The sequence below is a fragment of the Trachurus trachurus genome (genome assembly GCF_905171665.1).
Source record: "Trachurus trachurus genome assembly, chromosome: 15".
Classification (NCBI taxonomy): domain Eukaryota; kingdom Metazoa; phylum Chordata; class Actinopteri; order Carangiformes; family Carangidae; genus Trachurus; species Trachurus trachurus.
In genome coordinates, this window is record NC_139906.1 from 12,714,374 (window position 1) to 12,733,501 (window position 19,128).

The window sequence follows — 19,128 nt, forward strand, 5'->3', positions numbered from 1 at the left end:
TAAAGCTAATACACATCAGTTTGACCTTAGACGCATTTCCCTAAACACACAGGCACACAGACTTACACTCAGTGACCACCAGCGCTGGATGTACAGAAGAGGAGAAGATGAGTAACTTTACAAATGTTGGCTATATCAATATTCAGGCCCTCTGCTGACTTAACACATGAGTGATAGGATCGATAATATGACGACGCTTTAATGTATCTTTGCGTGGTAATCATGGAGTAAGTTCAGAATGAAAACCATGACATATACTTGAACTACAGTATATCAGGAGGGCTGTGTCCTCTAGTAGCCCAAGAGGCTTCTCCATAGATTTGCTGCTATTCAGCACAGAACAAGCACTCAAAGAAGAGTATGAAGTCCTTAACCTTGGTGCAAAAGGTTGGCGAAAGCTTTTTTTATACACTATACATCGTCCAGCTGCACACAGAGCATGAGATGATAGTAGAGGAGCTCTTCTTCTGCCTCAGCTTACATGTGGCCTACTGTAACATCAGCGCTGCACTAATAATACATACTGTCAACTCATAAATGTCTCCTATTCCCCAGAACCATACAGGAGAAGTGCCTCCTCTGACCCAGGAAAATATATTGTAAGAACAGTAATTCTATGTTATCCTGATTTAACACAAAGCTCTATATCATTATAATGTTTGAAAGCCTGATTTCAAAACCTTAATTTAATACAGGCAGTGATAACAGACGCTAATAAACCTACGGAGGCTGTTAGACTATAATTAATGATCTTTTTCCCTTGTTTTGTTATATAATTATATCTACAGATATGACAGACGGATGAAATAGATACATGCACATAATCGTATTTCAAATCATGGTGTTACATCAGAGAGGGGCTGTAAAGGGGTAGTATGTAGTGGAGGGGTGCTGGCTGTCCATCTTAAAGGAAAGAGACTTTGTAGTCGCACAGGATGAGCTAAGTCTATCACAGTCTGGTGATGATGGGCCTCCTGCCAGAAGATGGTGGCAAGGGTTGTGAAATAGCACAAGGCCATCTGTCAGGTACTCACTGCTGACAAGAACAAGCATTTAGTGCCTACTTGGCAGGAGACAGACTTGCTGGAGTCCATCTTCAAAAGTTTACAGATTTTCAGACGGGCAAATCTTAAGTGCGTCTGTTCCTCCTGCGAAGCTTTTACCGCACCTCAACCGAACAAAGGTTACAAAACCCCGCAGATCGCGATTTTTGCACACAATGGTAAAAGATGATTTGCTGGACACGTAAATCGCAGGTGAAGCGACGCTGACAGGTACAATGGTAACAAGACTGCATGCCGTCAACAGTGGGGCGGTGTCTGGTGGCGGAGGGGGCGACCATGACCCATAAACTTCAAAAGCAGTTAGAGGAGAAGCTGCGGCGGAGGAGGAGGCAGGGCCAGCTGCCGCAGCTCTACCTGCCAACTGTTACAGATGGTTAGACGCTACTCTGCTTATTTTAAACCCAATCTCCCATAAGCCCTTGTGCCACCAGTTCAATCTTTGACAGGAGGTCAGGAAAGACAGAAACATCTCTGGATGACATTAGTTTTAATTTACAATCCTCAAAGTTTTCGTGAAATTTGTTTGTTTGATACTGTTAATGATCCGCTTTTCCCTTTAAAAGGCATTCAATGTAATTAGCAATTATTTCCCAGTGCAGTGGTTTCTCTGCTAGTGCTGAAGTCAGCATTACAGATATCAGCCTCACTGTTGTTCCTACTCCTACGGCTGTAAGTGACATTAAATTGCTGCCAATGCAAAACTAAACATGTCCTACTGCTAAACTAGGGGAACGTGCAGTGAATTTAAAAAGGAAGCAGGAACAGGAAAAATCAATGAATTAGTTTCTCAGGTGACTGCTGACAGCGATTGTTTGTCTAATATTCATCCCTGAAACAGGACGTGGTCGTTTGTTTTCAGGATCTCCGACAGTGGAGCGGTTTTAGATGTTGCTGAGGAACAATGGGACGGAAAGTGGCAGCCACAGTGGGCGAGCAACACGCTACACACCTCAGCAATGCGACCTCTCCTCACCCCTTACCAGCATGCCATGTGCAAAACTGTGATGACTCAGGGCATGATGGGAAAAGGCTGATAACTTACAGGCTTCTTTACATTGAAATCTAGTCTAATAACAGGTTTGTTTATAGCTGCATTGTAAACAAAAACACCAGATGGACTTCTGTTGTATTTCTGACACAATAGATGCTCGAGATGCGTTTGTTTGCTGCCTGAAGAATTCTGGGACCTGTGCTGTTAAGTGGCACTTGCTGTTACCATGGTAACCGTGACTTTATGCCAAATTAACCGTGACATAAACCTTGACTATGATAATTTGATTATGATATGAAGATAATAACCCATTTTTGTCCGCTATTTTAGAAAGATACATTCTTGCTAATACTATAATAAAGATTTATATAACTTTACAATTTAAGGTCACACACAATATTTAATATCCATAGACCCATTTTCACTTTATTACCAAACTTTTTTTTTTAAATCATAAGATTATAATAATTAGGCTATTTGTATACTACTGTAAAAACTATACAGCAAAAAAGTTTGTCTTAACACATTTTCTTTGTTGCTAACACTAACATGGCATTTGGACATTTAGGAAACAACGCCATCTGTTGATATTGTGCTTGTAGCTCAAACATGTTTGTCCCTCCCCGTTCAAATGCTGGTACAATCCATGTGCTATTGTATATACATTAAGAAGGCATCAGACACTACACATTACTACAGTACATGTGCCTTTTCCCAGGAGCCAAGAGTCTGAGAGTTTGAAAAAGTCACAGTCAACTTCACTTGTGCCTCTGTAATTTATCAGAGGTTTCTCTGTAACCTTTACATCCAACGGACAAGAAATGCCTCTGCGACAAGTGGCCAACATTTCATTACTTATCACAAACAGTGCATGAGAGGTTCTCCACACCCGAGCAGCAAATATCAGAAGATGTGTTGAAGAGATAAAGTGAAATAAAAAGCCAAAGAATCTGTGAGTTATTGCACTGGATGACAGCACCGTCAACATTTAAGGTGAATGCACCATTCAAGGTAAATAGTGGTTTCCTCTGGCCTATGTGTCCAATGTCACAAGTGTGTGTAATTTGGCATTTTGCAGATTGATGAAGACAGTTGAATTTATATATAATAATTATTGATGATATTTGCTGTGGTTTCTGCTAATATACAGAAGATAAAGTGACAAAGACATTGCACCACTCAATGCTCTGGTACTATTTGTCTCCCTGCAGGAAATGCATGACAACTAATCACTGATGTTTGCACATGGCTACTGATTTACCACAGTTTTGTAATGTTAGATTGTCTTGGAGTTAAAGAGATTCTTAAATTGGGTCATTATGAGGGGAGAAAACTGACGTACATGTGAAAAGTCAGGGGATCACTGAAGTCATTATGATTCATCCTCAGGGAGAATGTCGAGAGCATGAATGTTTGTACATAATGTGATGGCAATCCACCCAGAAGTTGTTGAGAACTCAGTCTGGATCAAAGTAGAGAACTGACAGACCAGCACTGCTATCACTGCAACTATGGTGCTGATAGAGCTCAAAAAAATAAAATAAATAAAGAGAGAGACTACCACAACAAACATTTCTGAGACCAGGTGCCAGAGCAGATCAAGCGCTTGCTGAACAGAGCACTACTGAATGGCGTTATTTATTCATGTGTTATATATGTTCACACTTCAGCTCAAACAAAGCAGGGGAAAGAAAATTGTTCTTGTCTGAAATAAATGTTCACACTTATATTGTCACCAGAATAGACGTGTGTTCACATATTTCCATATGAGATCTTGCAGCAATACCTCGAGGATTGTTTACGGCATGTGTGTACATTAGCACAAATACCAATACTTGAGTCATCAAGTGTGAATCCTGCTCTTCAGATGCAAAGTGTAAAATGTGTCCAGTGTAAATTTGTCAGGCTGGAGAGCTAGAAAAAACAGGTCTAGTGTCTGTACAATGGAAGAAGTCCCGCCAGTCCCTTAATACCAGGAAGCAGCTCAGCATAATTATTCTACCCTAACCTTGTTTATTCTCCTTTATGACTGTGGGCAGCCAGGAGATCTGCTTTTATTGAGGTGTCCTTTTTTTCTTTTCTTTGCTGCAATCCAGATTACTGCAGCAGAGTGTCTGAGTCTTGCTCACACTGGCACCACGAGCCGTAAACAGACGGCAGTTTGACGGGAGCTTAGTCTGATAAAATAACAATGTGAGGAAGTGAAATAATAATCAGTGTGAGAGGTTACGCAGGGAGGCAAGGATGGCTGTGCCTGGGATCCAGCCAAACCCCTGGTACTTGGAAAGATCTCACTTGTATGGAGAGCTCTGTCAAGAGAGACAGTGCAACTATTTACAAGGTACAAAATGTAGGCTAACATGTGCATGTCTCCAAAGGTTTGTGTCTTTTGCTTTTCATCAGAACAGTTACATTTTGTTCTTGTAAATCTGAACACGTGGCAGGCTGCATATTTTTCAAACACCCCCCTGCCTCCCCCCCTCCAATGTTCATACGCAGCTAATTTGCAATCATGATTTACATTCGCTGGAACATTTAGTCCCAATACAGGAAGTAGTTTAACATTCTTACGCTGCAGCAGAGGAACAGAGAGCAGGCTGAGGTGGATGGATGGTTGTACAAAGTCCTTGACTTCAACACAGGAGACCAGGGTTCATGTCCTGCCTCGTACTTCATTTACTTATTAAAAAGAAATAAAAAAATAAAAAAAATAACCATGACCTGAACCTCTCCTTAAAGGGATAGTTCAAAATTTTGGCAAAATCGATATGAAATGAACATATCAGAAAAATGATCCAGTGATATATTTCTATTGTCTGGTAAGTAAAAATCACTTGGTTAAAGGGATAGTTCAACATTTTGGCAAATTCACCCATTGCTGTAATCCCTATAGTCTTAGGGGTAGGTTCATTACCTTTAATTGCAGGTGCAAGCTGTTTTTAGATCGGCGGGGCGGAAACGCGAGAGAGGCATATGGTACTTTAGCCTTTCCCTCATCAAACTCAAATCCACAATCCAAAAACTCCAAAACGCTCTCGTGGACAAGCAGCTCCGCGTCTCTCTAAAAAACAGCTTGCACCAACAATTAAAGATAATGAACCTACCCCTAAGACTATAGGGATTCTGGCAATGGGTGAATTTGCCAAAATATTGAACTATCCCTTTAACCAAGTGATTTTAACTTACCAAACAATACTATAGTAATGCATCACTGGATCATTTTTCTGATCCAGACTGTCCATACATGAAACCAACAGCATTACTCGAAAAATTATACACGTTTATGTTAAAGCGAAAATCCCTCTGGTGACCGTAGAGCAAAGTCAGAAGCAGCGTGATGTTGTTACAGAGCCACAAAGTTCAATGAGAGAGGAGGTTGGTTTGGGTGGACGAGTCAACAAGACGTTGGACTTTGATATAGGAAACCACTGTTTGTTTCCCCATCGTCTTCCAAAAGTCAACATTGGTTTCGTTGTTTTCTTTTAATCATGACCACGATGGGCCCCTGTTAACGATGCAGTTATTTCAACACAAACCACTGCCATTCACTAACGGAGGCATTTTTTTTTTACTTTCACAAACCTAACTATACTAAATTCATAGCTGTGTCAGATCAGTGGGAGTCTTAGAAGGCATTGACATCCTGCTGACAGGGGAACCACATCAGAAAAAGCTTATATCTGTTGTTCCGGTAGGAAATTACAAAAAGCGTATTTTCTCATTTAAAGTGGAAGCTGGAAGTTTGAAGTCAAAAAAAAAAAGGTGTCCATGAACAGAATGCTTAAAAAACAATAACCTTGACAGCCTCAAATCTTCTCCAACATATGCTAAATGAATGCTACAAAGTTGTATATGTAGGAAAGTATTTCTTCTTGTTGCAGGCTTTAGCTGTTGCCATAGTGTCTTGATGTAAAGAGGAAACCCCACACATAGAAAGAGAGGCAGGATGTTGTTATGCGTCTGACCACTGCTAGAGGCTCATGGGATTTCACACACATCCTCACCTCGGCGGTGGGTCTCCGTGCTTTTTGACAGCCGCAGTAACAAGCTGCTGGAACTCTTTAGACATGGCACTCTTAAGCCACTTAGACATGCCTGTGTAGTGCGTGTGTATGTGAAGTCAGGAGACAGGAAGAGAGGCGAAATAGAGACAGTGCAAGGACGGCTCGGGAATATGTCAAACCAAAAGTCTGCGGCCACTTGAGGATGAGAGAAAGCCTGCAGTCAACCTTTCTTTCATTCTCACAGTAAATCTAAACCTGGATGAGGGCCAGTGCATACCTTGTCCATCTTTTAAAACAAAAGCGAAGTTACTGTCTCTGAAATTATGCAGGAGTTTTATGGTGGATGTCAGAGAGGAACAGGGGACGAAAAAAAACAAAAAACCTCATGCATTAAAATTGCACACTGTGACAGTTAGTTCCTAACAATTCCCATGATCCAAACTCTTGAGATACCACGATGAGGAACGTTGATCCGTGCGAGTCTGATTCCAGGCCTGAGCCTCTGCTGCCTCGCTGCTCTCATTCAACCCTACACAGATGCTACACACATGTGATAGGCTATTGCGATCAATCCTTAAAAGGAAGTGCAACCATCTGCCTATTGAACAGGCACTCAAAAGAGACAAGAGAGGGAGAAAAAACACACACTCACTCCTATGTAAACATGCTTCAGCAGGAAGAGAGGGGGTCTTTAAATGCTGGAGGCAGAGATGCGAGGTTGTGCAGAGGGTACAGGAGAGTGAAAGGATATTGTATTGAGGGCTAGGAATGTGCGAGGAGACGTTCAGGAGTCACACCTCCTGCTCGGCGAGTGTAACTTATCCAGCTGTGAGATATTATGTGTTTATGTGAAAGGAGAAGGAACAAAAAAGGTTTCTCGTCTCGGGACGGAGAGCTGTCATCTGACGGAGGACAGCTCTACTACTGGTGTGTATACTTTTACACAACACATACATTACATAACACTGATGAAGCAGCAGACCCATACAAACCTTGACTCTGCCTGTCTCCTTTCACTAACACACTTCCAGGCATGCACACTCACTCACACACACACACACACACACACACACACACACACACACACACACACACACACACACACGTACACACATCATCAGTTTGCCAAAGCTCAAACACTCGAGGGGGCAGTGAGTCAACAAGGTGATTACAGGGGAAGACTTGAGAAGGATCCAAGTGCCATATCACCACAAAGAGAGGTGGCGCTGACAGGACTGGTTATAATACAGTCCAAACACTTCCCGTGGCGGATGTAGACAGGCTTACACAGACAGTTAACAAAGCTTTAACTGTATTACAAACATGAGGACTTGCAGGTGGGGTGGGTAGGGCGTGGAAAACACACACATAACGCACACACACATGCACTCTGTCTCATTCACTCAAACGTCGCTGTCTCTCTGGCTGCCCCCACCCTCTCCTAATCCCCCACCACCACCACCACCACCGCTGCTGCTGCTGCTGCTGCTGCCACCTCCAACTCATGAGAAGATCTTGGCAGAGGGTGTATCCTATTTCATCCAATAAATTCAAGCCAGCTGACGCGACAGTACCTGGCACCGCGGCACAAAAATAGCTTTTGAATTTGATTCCCTAATCACTGGCTAATCACTGGGAGTCACAGCGGTGTCATCTGTCTCTCTCAGTATGAAAAGACCACGCTCCCCCCTTAACCAGCACCAGATGAACCAGACCCCGATGTGCTGATATACTAGAAAAGGAAGCTCTGAAATAAATGAGGAAAACAAAAAAAATGAACTGCCTCTCAAACACCAAGCGCCACGTGTGGGCCTGAGCATATGGTTGTTTTGCACATTCATACACACAAAACTGTTAACTGGGCAGGACTTCAATCTGTGGGATCCCACAGATTGGAGAACGTTGTGTTGTGTACTCACAAAGCTGGGCTCACTTTGTTTTTATCAATATTTAATAGCTTTGCCAACACAGCATCTTATCACCACCATTCGACCCACTGGATTACTTTATTTGTGTTTACCTGTCTTGCATTATTAATCTGTGATCCTCTGAACTTTCAAAAATAACTCTTTTATATTTAAATCACTAAGTTCAAAACAAAAGAGGATCAGATAGTGATTATAGATATATTTTGTAGAAAAGTTATGGCTGATTCAGAGTCTTTGCTTGTTTTTTGGAGGTTGATTAAACAAAAATGATGATGAATAAAGTGGAGACTAAGATTTAAGCGTGTCTATGAAGGGCAAAGGATTCAATACAAAATCAGATATGAAGAAAGAAAGATGCAAGTGAACATGACAGGGGTAAATTTATTCTAGCTGTCGATGCTTCAAATGGAGCGATTAATGCGCATCTCGATTAATGAAGACGAAGAGAAAGGGAAAGTTAAGGAGTTGGAGTTTTGAAACAGTCTGAGTCTGAGCTGGCACATGAGCTCACACACAGAAGCACAGAAGATACATTTCATATTTGGGCTGGATTAACACAGACTGCACAAACAGCCAATCAGGGTAAAAAAAATAAAAATTGCTTCATTTTCAACATAGAGAGAGCAAGCAAACATGAGTATGTTGTAGGGGAAATGTATTTTATTTATCTATGAATGTGATGTGAATGTGCCAAAAGGCTTATTTTCATATGCAGATAAACCACTATCAAAAAGATCTTGGGCAAATAACTAATGACAAACCACATATTGAGAACACAGGCACCTAGAGCCCTAACTCTGAAACATCAGTGGGTGCCAGTGGGCGCCAGTGGGCGAATGACACAACAAAGTTTATGGCCTACAATTATATTTTATATTGGGTGCTTACTGGCTAATGAAGCTTGAATGCTAATGGCGACAGACGAGTGATGGATCAGCGGCACTGACAATTGGCTTTCTGCTGCTGAGGCCTGTTGTTATTGGTCTGTCAGAAAACATCCAGCACAGTTGGGGAGACATGAAAAGGAGTCCATTCGTAGCCAGGGGCTTTACACAGGCAGGATTACAATGGGTCTGATCTGACAAGAAGCCAGAGATCAAAAAGGGACATATTGTAAAATAGATGTGAATAGTGGAGAAGTGTAATCCTTTTGACACGAGCCTCTTGTCTGCGCTCAGCTAAAGAACTAACGACAAAGCGAATGAGACACATTCAGAAAATTAGCATAACGAGGCAAACCACAGAGCTTATACACAAATGGACTAATATCTTGCATAATAAAACTGCCAGCATTTATGGGGGCCCCTGCATCTAGTGAATGATGATCTGTGGCATGTAATAGTTCCCATCCGGCACACTGACAGGAACATTATGAGGATGGAGAGTGATGAGATCCTCATAAGCCTGTGATACTGTATGGAGCCATGCTGAGTGGAAAAAGAGTCTCTTTGACTCCTATTACACTTACAACAAGGCTAATATGAGTGGGAGCACTCACAGCAAGAGACAACACAGACCAGAACAGGCTCCCTGAATATTATGTGGGTGGTTGGGCCATAAAAATCATTCTCAGGCTATAAAGGAATCATACCACCAAATTACATCTTGGCTGTAATGACTATGAACATTCACCTGTTGATGATTTGCTTCAGGTGTTTAAGTGTTTTGCTTCCTTCCCATCTTTGGACTCCTCTTACGGTATGAAGGGTAACGCAGGCGCAGGATGTAATATCATAACAAAATATCAGTAATAACCTCAGTGATCTCCTGCAATTTGCCAGAAATAAGTTGCAATTTGAGAAGTTTAATTTGTCATAATCACATTACACCTGCGGGGTAATACTAAACGCTTCGTGCCGAAAGCGCTCGCCGCCTAAATCACTGTGTTTATTGATACTTCATTTGTAGACTCTCGAAATAATAGGAGAGTTAACGTGGTAAAACATCAGTAACTGTTGATGTTCTGCAGAAAGCAGCTCGGGACTGCAAAGGTTTTAAATTTCTATCAAATTAGCCTGTTACTCCTTCAAGAATAATAATAAAAAAAAATGTTCAAGCACTTGTTGCCAGAAAATAATAATGTATCCTCTCTTGCCTCCTGCAAAAACCAGGAATTACGGTTTGTGCTCTTGCTGCTTTGAACTGCGTCTCTCTTAATCAACTGGACCATTTTTCACACCCCAGAGGCTCTTTTCAGACGTCAACACCAAACGAGGAGGCTCTGAGGCCCTTAAACTTATTTAAACAGTGCTTAGAGTGAGTATATTACTCAGTGTAGAGATAGGTGGATGAAGATAAACACCATAACCACGTAAGTGTCTCAGTCATTCCTCAGGACTATGATACAGAGATGGCAGCCATGCTGTAGCCTTAAAACTTTAATGTGTCATCACAGCAATCGAGAAAGCCCTAGTGGAATACAATTCCATCCTTTTATCTCATCCAGCTCGTACAGAGAGGTGTGTCCCACGGGCTTACGGTTTTATCTACCGCAGTTGGATGGTAAGTGTTCAGGGGGACGGAGGCAGACAGACTGGGGGACATGGTGAGAACATTTATGTTGAGGAAATCAGAAGCTGAGATAGAGCAGGGAGGAAAATCCCCCAGTGACCTGGATTTGACTGATATAATTCCATTATCTCGCTTTCTATTTTTGCCCTGGGTGACATTAACCTGGACATTGTGGGAATTAAACTTGGCCGTGGTTGTCATCCATGAACAAGACGCCTGATGAAGCTGCCACTGTATATACAGTAGTGTCTACTGTACTCCACTGTCATTGGCGTCTCCTCTACATCGTTTCGAAAACGACGGCTGATTAACTTTCCTGCAGCGTATTAGGATTTAATATGAAAGGACACGTCTGTGGAGGGTGGAGGGCGATCTTATTGAAAAATGCAGGTCATTGAGCTGTGTAAATATTGAACAAACGCCTGCATTAAAGATCAACGTGATGATGACGCACGGAAAGCCAAATTAATGCACTGTACATAGCGCAACCATTAATCTGTTGTCAGAATCAAAAGGTCAGGCTGCAGTGAATCTTTAGACCAATTTCTCAAAAAGTGATGTCAGTGGGTAACGTTGGCATTTAAAAAAAACCCTCCATACTCAAAACTGCCCAGGAACAAGCTCCTCAACTGTGTTGATGGCGATGGCAGTATTCTTGATCAATTTCTAATTTGCGTGGAGGAAAAAAATCACTTTCTCCTCCTACTCTGGTGTTATTATGAACTCATTATTCAGTAAAAAATGTAATTCCTACTACCAGTAGGGCCTGAAAGATGTGAACTCAAGGGATGAGCGGGGAGCTGTTTGAATCACTGAACGTGATATCTGTTTGTTGGATCAGCTGATGATCATCTGCCGGGCGCACATGACTTACAGTAGAAGTCCTGCCTGAACAAACACAATGCTTCATTAACTCATTTCATCTATTCTTCTTCCAAGTCCCAAAATGGCCTGAATCTTTCACTTTACAACTCAAAGTCACATTAAAGTGCTGCACTCCCCTCATGTGCAAACACAAATCCCACCTAAGCCCCTATGTCAAATATTTTCATCTGTTCCCACACAAAACACTACAAAAAAGTGCCATTTTTGGAGAACAGGTCGAGATTGAGCAGAATAATGCAGGTCGGATTTAGAGGGGGAGGAAAAAAAGGTTTTCTGAGGAGGATTGTGTGCAATTCTCACTTTCAAGCTGCTGTAGAAACTTGAAACTCCATTTTCAAACAATTCAATAAGCATTATATTGCTTGTTTCAGTCTGTTGTTGTGTAACTAAATTGCTGTGCACCAAGGATCAATAAAAGATTCAGGTGTTAGCAAACAACAGTGTTCTTCATTGCATGGTTTTCAGGGCACACAAAGAGTTTCAACCAGGAATTTCAGGGCAAATCCACGTCCGGGACCTGTCATACTAATGGATATTTATTGGCTCGCTGTCTTGTTTGTCTATGTTACACATTGATACTCTGCCTTTCATGCCTCAAGAGGAAAGAGAGCAAACCCTTTCTGTAAACAGGGCAAAACCCAAACAAACAATATGGGAATCACATGGACTTCATTGCATAACGTATAGTCTTTTTTCTAGTTTAAAAAGAAAAAAACATCACACTCTCCTCTCATGATGTGATCCATGCCTTTACTTTATCACGCTTGGATTACTGCAGCTCTTTATTCTCCACAAGCACAAGCTCCATCATCAGCCCCACAGGCAGGAGGAGACATAATAACAGCAGCTTCCCCTGCAACTGCTTCCCATTAATTTTTAGAGTCAATTTTCAGATCTTAAAGCTCATTTCATAAAGCTCAATGAGGCCTGGATTCAGGTTAAATCACTGACCTTATGACCTCCTACATGCTTGAGCAGCAAATTTGGTCCTGGATCCATTATTTAGGTTGTCATTGTCGCAGCATTTTTGCAGCCAAAAAAAAAAAAAGACAGAAAAGAAAAGGAGCGTTGCGGTCATCTTCTACATCGCTGCTTTTAAAAAATGCCTGTCATAGAATAAGGATGTTTTCACCTAGGCTTATCATTTATTCTGTGTTGTATTGTTTCTTCTTTTATCTCCTCTAACACTGTCTGAGAAACTTTTCTCTTTGGTCGTAGGCAGAAACTTTGGCTATGTGAGAGTAAGCAAAGTCTTCTGTCTGTACAGAACGATAGCTCTCTTTCATTAAAGCGCAAGTAAGCAAGCTGGTTTTTGTTGTTATGGAGAGAGGGGTTTGTAGAGGAATATGCTGGCACGGTTTCCTTCTAATGAGAAGCTATTCTTCATGTGTTACCATCAAATTAAAATTTCAAGTTGAACCAAACCTAATTGCTCTTTCTGGGCATTAAGCACAAAGGCAAATATATGTATCAGCCAAACGTGGGCAGAGTGATTTATGCTGAGATTATCCCTCAGATGTCGTGAAATGGACATTTTCCAGAGTCATATTAAATTTAGAGCCTGATAATGTACACTTACCAAAAATACCACACTGGGCTCCCTACGACTGTCACTGCTGTGGACATTTAATGAATGCTTTTTAAGAAGCTCCCTCTGTCTCTGTCTCTGTCTCTCTCTCTCTGGGGGTGGACAGAATGAGGATATTTTAGAAATGCGCTGTACTTGTTGGTGTTGCTCCGTGGATTCATGCTCTGATTTGCCACCTGTATGCATACAAGTAATGTTGTGTTCCCAAGAGGTTGATGGAGAGTGGCTGCTGGCTAAACGGCCCCAAAATTATCATTCCAGGCGCGTACACTGGTAACAGACGCTGCAGGAAGCAGGATATTTGTTCCCATCAAGATGAAGATATTGGCATAAATTGAGAAGGACAGCTGTGTATATGCTGATGTGCTGCATGAACAACACTCTTACTTTAAGTGCAACTTTATATGCACAGAGCTCGAGTGTCTATAGACAAACTTTCTGTTCATTCCACGCTCGATTGAATGTTGGTTAACTGATCTAAACCAACCGGGCAATTTTGAGGTCATACATCAAACTATATACCAACAGAGGCAAGAGGTCCATCATAGGTATGCCTCTTTTTTTTGACATGTGTGATCACTCTGCTTCTGGGGGGACCGTCTTTTGCCTTTCAACTTCTGATTCATCAAAAACCCCGTGGGTGGAAATGTGTCCGTAGAGACCTGACACCAGCACTTAATCTGAGAAAGAGAGCAAAACTGCAGGATTTGAAAAATGCAAGGGGTTGCAGAGAAGCCTGTAGCGTTTCTGAGGGAATATTTGTTCAGCAAAAATCTACATTTTGCATCGCTGATATCTAAAATATCTTGACCACTTTTTTATTTTATAATTTTTAACACAGTTGTCTGACTTTAAGGCAGCTGAGCAGGTTGTGTGTGGAATAAAAAGGGGGACTGGTGACAGGTTGCCTTGGTGGACAACAAGAGAAACGTAGGCTGGTGCGAAATGACATTAATGCTGTTATTTACACTTTCTCACTTCTCTGCTTCTCTTGAACATGTATATTATCATTATTAAGACTAAATATACATGTCCTGTTCTTTCTGTTTGTCAGGAGTTTTTTAAACACAACATCTGAAATATGTATAATTATCATCACAGTAGGCAATTATTTCTTCTCTGAAAACGAGCTGACCTCACTTTGAGGGCTGTGCAGATGGTGCTAAACGTGCTGACAGAGCAGCGAGAACCAACTCGCCGCAGAATGGCTGAGAAACAGCCACAAAAGCGGAAAACAGTCACAGTTGCATTTCCTGATGCTTTTGAAATACATACATAATGATAAACACTTACAAGCTGATTCTACAATATAAGAAGCCCAGAGATAATTAACCCCCATAATACACTGCAGGTGGTGTTTCTCTGTTTTATTTGGAAGCTGTCACCTCTGCACACATACAGTACACAGCCCCCACCGACTGTCAAGGACGCGACTCCCAGACTATTACAGTTAACAGATAGCTTCACTGTCCTCTCAAACGTTTTTGTTTCATTTGCGCCTGGGATTGTAAAAAAATGTTGGCTGATAATGGGTTTTTTATGTTGCAGGATGCAGTCAGCGGAAGAACAGAAACCTCCTGTCTGGTTTATGGTCATTAAGATTCTGTATATACACTATTCATGTCATAAAAGTGGAGAAAAAAGTAGGTTTACTTCGTGGCACATGATAAAAATCTATTGATATCTCAGTGTGAGTTGGTGTTGATGTTACAACAGTTTCTTCTTATAGGGAGAAACTTTGCTGCTTGCTCACATTACATCAAGTAATTTACTTGAAAGTCTCTTAGTGTCTGTATTTTCCTGCATTCAGACTCCAAAGAAAGAGTGAGGACTTTACTGAAGTCATCAGACAAAACTGTAACTTGGTTGTTCTTGCATTACGTCCAGAATAATGTAGAACACTATAATAAAAAACTATTTGGTCTCCAGAGGATGAAGGGTCGTCCATCAAACAGACACTAAATGAACCCGTGGGCAACATACATTACAGCTGATGCGGAAGTTAGCGCTGAAAAATGAACACACGTGGGGGGTTGATGGACCCCAGCGGACTCACAGGATGTTATGTAATTAGAGGTCAACCAACACGGCTACTGTAGCCTTTAGGTGGTCTCCTGCCATGTGCATTTGTAGACCTCACAGGCTCAGTGGAGAAATTCATCACTGAACTTTCTATCTAACATTTGAATTTTGCCAAGCTCGACTAAAACCTGACACCGGTTTCCTTCAATTAAGATTATCTGCTTAGGTTTCTGCTTTTGTTTGTTTGCCAGAGATGAGTCTGTTTCCCTGCCAGTGGGATCTGATGAGGTGTTTCCAAGCAAACAAAAGCTCTGAATATCTCTACGTCATGTTATAATCTTATTTTCTCCCCCGTTGAATACAACTTTGTGCTTCACCCTCTCACTGACTTATATGTGAAGTGTTGGTCGTGTTTGTGGGGAGACAAATTAAGTAATTGCAGAGCTAAATACAAATGTATACTGCAAAATTACATCTAAATTAACACGAGGCCTTTCGGCTGCCTAATCACCCAACATCATCATAATGACATTAGGAAAAAGAAACTGTGTTAATGATTTCATTAGTTACTGAAATTAATTTATTAATTGGCAAATAATGCTGTGTAAACATACATGTCTGCAAAATACCATGCAGTATTTGTATTTATTATATTTCTGTAGGTTTATTAATTGAAAAGATTATGGAGTTAAATGAATATTAACAAGATCAGTTCTCTCATTAGTATGCAAATTTAAGCAGCAATGTCCCCTAAATTTAATGAGAACATCTATTTTATCGGAGGAGTCAGTGTGGATGAATTACAGAGCGTCTGAGAGAAGGGACATTTTTTTCAACGAGGAGCAGACGAGCTGTTCCCTAGAAAAAATAAAGTTTCAGAAAAAGCTGCAAGAAGCGGGGCTTCGTATTCAGTCTAAATGATAGCACAACAAAGGGACAATTATGACAGCTCCACAGGGAGTGTTTGTCCCCTCAGGAGGACTTGAAGGCTCGGCTCTGACACCATGCAATAAGGGCCCGCTAACTCCGGAGAGGCAGGCTGCTAGGTAGGAGGGCAGGTGTCTCAGGCATCAGAGCCGAGGGGCCAATCATCTCATACAGCATCATGGGAGTCTGCAGAGGTTACTCCACCACTGCCAGTGGGAACTGAATATAAAAAATGGATTATTGAAAATGTTATAGGAATATAGTAATAGGAATTTGTTTCCGTGTTACTGTACGGATGTAAAAGTGCATCAGTAATGACAATGAACAAGCCAGAACAAAATACAATTATGTGTTGGTTAATGAGAAAATATTTTACACACTATAGGTTTTCTATTTGCATGTACAGCTGGTATCAGTGTTATTCCATTGGAAATTACAAATTTGAATAACCTCCAGAGGTGTCTGCCAAATGAGTCATATCTAAAATTATAGCAGCTAAATTAGCTCAAAATAGCAGATGTTTACAATTCCTCATCTTCCACCTGGAATCCACAATGTAGTTATTCACACTGGTTGTAAAATCTCATTATCTTCTAATTTTCCCACCGAGTTCAACATATACACCAGAGTTCAACTGTTTATCTCGTCCCTTTGTTACATCTTTTTTTGCCTTTGCCCTCCTGCGACTCTGGCACTCTGTCTGTCTCTGCTGCTTTCACTTGAGGGATCTGTGCAGTGATATCGCTGCTCTCACAGGAGAGGTTCGATGAACGAGGGGACAAGGCTGGATGAGCTTTCACTGATCAGATGCCACTGACTATCATGGATTTCTTCGACCGGGGCCTGTGGTTCAGCTGCGGCCACTATCAGCCCATCTCATGCTGCATATCACACAACCCCACCCCCTCAATTACATTTTTAAAGCATTCCCCTCACATCGCTCCCACACTTCCTTCATTATCGCAGGCCGTCCGCACAGTGCTTTGTTTTGAGTCACCGCTTCGGGCCACAGTCAGCAAAGACTGATCTTAAATGCTGTTTGTGCACAGTTATGCACGTTGCTCAACCTCTGCAGGATTTATCGCTTTCAGGGATGTTATTTGTTGCTTTTTAAAGTCCGAAGGACAAACCTCAGTGTCCGAGTGTCAGTCTTCCTCTCTATTTGGTTGCTATAAATAATAATTCCTGTCTTGGGGATGAATGATGGGACTTTATCTTTGTAAACATAAAGCACACAGAAGGTCACTGTTACGGTTGTGGCTTGATTCTCAAAATAGTCTCGATAGTAAGCAGTGGGCAGCAACAAAACTCTCCATTTAAGTCTAATTTATTGCAGTGTTGATTGGCCATACAGAGCACACTCTTTCACTGAGAGCTTTCCTATTTACTCTCTAAATCTTTAGTATTTGCACCATACATAGATGCTGCTTTTAGCTGCTTTAAAATACAATGTACTGCTGTTTGGATAAATGACACTGGAAGTTCAATTTCAAGTTCAATCTCCACAACACAGCCACTAAAAGGCCTGTGTGGCAGTGATAAAATCATGTGATGGGAAATGTATTAACTTCCACTGACCCAATCAGACAGCTAAATGAGAAAAGCAAAGTAATACAAATGCTCAGTGGACCACAGTTTGTTTAGTGTTCAGTCACTCTCATCATCGTCATCACCTTAGTAATCTGGCTAATCAATCCATGTCCCTGGGTTTTCTTGTACAGGATTTTTTTCACGGCTGATGGAGCGCCTTCTGATTGACCTCATCCCTCCCCATCATCCACTAACGGATGAGGGAGAAGTCAACCAACCCCAGCAGCTCTCTACTGGATGCTGCTGCAAAAGGTTTTTATCCCCAAACCCAATCTCTCAGACATCTTTTGTACAGTTTTTATCTGTGGTGGAAGAACCTGAATGACCTGTCCTACTCTCATGTTACTCTCTTAATTCTTCCAAAGAAAAGAAGTTGGGTTTCCTATTCCTCCTGCAGGAATTTAATAATACTTTGTTTGCTTAAAATGTTGTACATGCTCTGTATGACACAATTCATCTTCGGAGCATTATTCATTTTGCCAGGAAAACAGTTTTTTAAGAAGACACACGATCAATCAGCCAGTTAAGGAAATGTTTCTTACACAAATAGGTGCAATTTTTCCCTTTAGTGTAGTTAATTAATTACAGAACAATATCCACTTGTAGTTTCCACTACATAACTGCTCAGTAATGCCCACTTTGCATTGGCCCTTGGTTACAAAGCAGCAAATTCAAACAGGATCTGCAGGAACTCTGTTGGCGGAGACTGAAATAAATTCTATTTTGAACTCTGCACCTTTCAAATATCTGACCAGCCAAGATTTGGTCAATCCGGTCTCTGCTTCTTTTGTTTTGCTCCTTCCTGCATTTATAACACTCCAACACACACAGACAGGTCTCAGCTTGCCACAAAGTGTCATAAAGCCGGATGAAACGTCCAACAATAAATGCCAAAGTCAACAACAAGTCAGATGTAGCTCGGTAACCAGTGTTTATCAAGTTAATTAACTGCTTGTATTTCTGATGTATTTCCCCCCAATACGCTCGATTCTGAAAAAAGAGAAAGAAAGGAGCACTGTGTACCATCCGTAAATCAGTTTCTTTGATGTTGCTTTGCTTATCCGAAACATAACCTTTTACAAATCACTGATGTCTCAGGGATTTTAAACAAGACTAGCACGGAGGTTGCATGCAGGTGCTTTGAGGTCAGCGGTATCATACGACCCTAAACTACTGTATATAGAGTACTGGACTGTTCAAATGTAGATCAGAGGATCAGGAGATCTTTAATGTTACGGTACTACAATTCTATACATGTACAGTATGTATAGACCAAATTTCATGGAAATACATCCACTAGTTTTCAAGACTTTTCACTCAGAGCCATGTCTGTCAACCTAACAGTGCCACTAAAAGGAAAGGTTGTCACAGTCATCTGGATTGATCCCCTGGGGACCATGAATGTCTAAACCAAGTTTCAAATCAATCTATCAAAGGTCTATTGAGATATTTTAGCCTGAGATGAAAAGTTTAAGTTAAAAAGTGGGATTTTAATAGAACAAGCAATATCTTCCCTCTCTCTCTGTCTTTCACGGCATCAATGACTTGTTTCTTTCAGAGAAGAAACACTTTGAGCTGTCTGACTCAGAGCTGCAGCTGTCATCGAGAAGGACAGTGT

General features: G+C 41.3%; 1 protein-coding gene across 2 annotated transcripts in view; it reads right to left on the reverse strand.

Moving 5' to 3' along the window:
- The window catches only part of chrm3a (cholinergic receptor, muscarinic 3a), a 48,938-nt gene that overhangs the window by 8,338 nt on the left and 21,472 nt on the right, over positions 1–19,128 (reverse strand). The window contains exon 1 of one of the 2 annotated variants that reach the window (XM_083988277.1): positions 4,627–4,954. The exons of the other annotated variant lie outside the window; for it this stretch is intronic. The gene's annotated coding sequence lies outside the window, so the exon portion shown is untranslated. Of the gene's footprint in view, positions 1–4,626; positions 4,955–19,128 lie in introns of those variants that run through there. 2 annotated transcript variants of the gene reach the window in all.